The sequence below is a fragment of the Ursus arctos genome, unplaced genomic scaffold (assembly GCF_023065955.2).
Source record: "Ursus arctos isolate Adak ecotype North America unplaced genomic scaffold, UrsArc2.0 scaffold_12, whole genome shotgun sequence".
NCBI lineage: Eukaryota > Metazoa > Chordata > Mammalia > Carnivora > Ursidae > Ursus > Ursus arctos.
Genome location: NW_026622786.1, coordinates 41,437,866 through 41,439,416, shown reverse-complemented (window position 1 = coordinate 41,439,416; position 1,551 = coordinate 41,437,866). Strand labels below are relative to the sequence as shown.

The window sequence follows — 1,551 nt, the reverse complement described above, 5'->3', positions numbered from 1 at the left end:
CCAGGCCTCTACCTTCAGTGTCTGTCCTCGTGAGGCTTGCATTGCCCCGCCGTGGCAAGAGTTCCTCATCTTGATACCCGATCAACCTTGATATCTTGTCAGATTCCTCCCCCCCACTCCTTAGTGTCTGATCACCCTGGCCTGACCTTAGCAAGAATCCTATCAAGTCAGTTTACCAGACTCTCCCCTTATCCTTGATGTTTCTTCTTATTACCTTTCTATCCACTGACCTCCACCCTCCCACTTGGCTATAAATTTCTCCTGTCCATGCTGTATTTGGAATTGAACTCAGTTCTATACTGAGGTCTCTTCTCCTCTGTTGTAACAGTTCCCGAATGAAATGTGTTCTTACCACTTAAAAAAAAAAAACAAACAACTCAAAAAAAACTTTGCAAGTTGTAGATAACTGTTAGCAATGAGAAATAATTCTTGTCAATATATGTGCCAATAAATTGTGTCAGGTGGAGACTCGGTCGATTTTTCTCACTCCCCAACCCTCAAATACTCCCATGAAAAAAGCCAGTCTTAAGTCATTTGCAAGTTTATTTCAACTTTCCTTTATTCCACATTAATTTGTAGTTCTTTGATTTCTTTTTTGATAGACATGCAGGTTTTTATAAAGATTTATTTATTTTTGGGAGAGAGAGCGAGAGAGCACGTGAGCAGGGATAGGGGCAGAGGGAAAGGGAGAGAAATCTCAAGCAGACTCCCGTCTGAGCACAGGGCCTGACACATGGGGCTCTGTCCCAGGACCCCGAGGTCACGACCTGAGCTGAAACCAAGAGTCTGACGCTGCACTGCCTGAGCCACCCACGTGCCCCAGACATGGGTTCTTAAAGACCAGTCTCATATTGGGGGAGTCGTATTACAAAAGCAGGTAGAAATGGAAGAAAATGATGGCAAATTAGATTACTTGTAATTGATCACTGTCCTTATAATCTCTCTTGTACTTCTTAAGGTGACTATACCTTAGTTTTGGGGATAAAAACTAAATATTCGGTTTATAGTGCTTGCTTAGGCAGCAGCACACATACTAAAATTGGAACGATACAGAGAAGATTAGCATGGCCCCCGCACAAGGATGACATGCAAATTTGTAAAGCGTTCCATAGTTTTGTGATGGTATCACAGGCGCAGAGATATGTCCAAACTCATCACATTGTATACGTTAAATATGTGCAGGTTTTTGTGTATCAATGACACTTTAATAAAGCTGTTAAACATCTGTGCTTCCTATAAAAGCTGATCAAATCCAAATGTGATCTGTACCTGAGTTAATAGTATTGTACCAACTTCAACTTCTTGGTTTTGAAAATGTATTATGTTAAAATAAAAAAGATACTTAAAAAATAAATAAATATTTGGTTTAAGGGGGTATTTATTAGATGACGGGCACTTCATAATTACTATACTTGGTAAATAACTTGCTGTCACTATACCTGACATTTTTATGTGAAGAAATGATATTGAATTTAATTCAAATCAACTCAGTCATTTCAAATATACATTTACTGTAAGCATCCTAGAGGTGCTCTAATTAAAAACAATTCT

General features: G+C 39.1%; 1 non-coding gene across 1 annotated transcript; it reads left to right on the top strand.

The window, feature by feature from the left end:
• Positions 1–1,006: 1,006 nt before the first annotated feature.
• On the top strand, positions 1,007–1,116 carry LOC113254845 (U6 spliceosomal RNA). Its single transcript, XR_003315968.1, has one exon. It is a non-coding gene; the product is annotated as a U6 spliceosomal RNA (small nuclear RNA).
• The last annotated feature ends 435 nt before the right edge of the window (positions 1,117–1,551 follow it).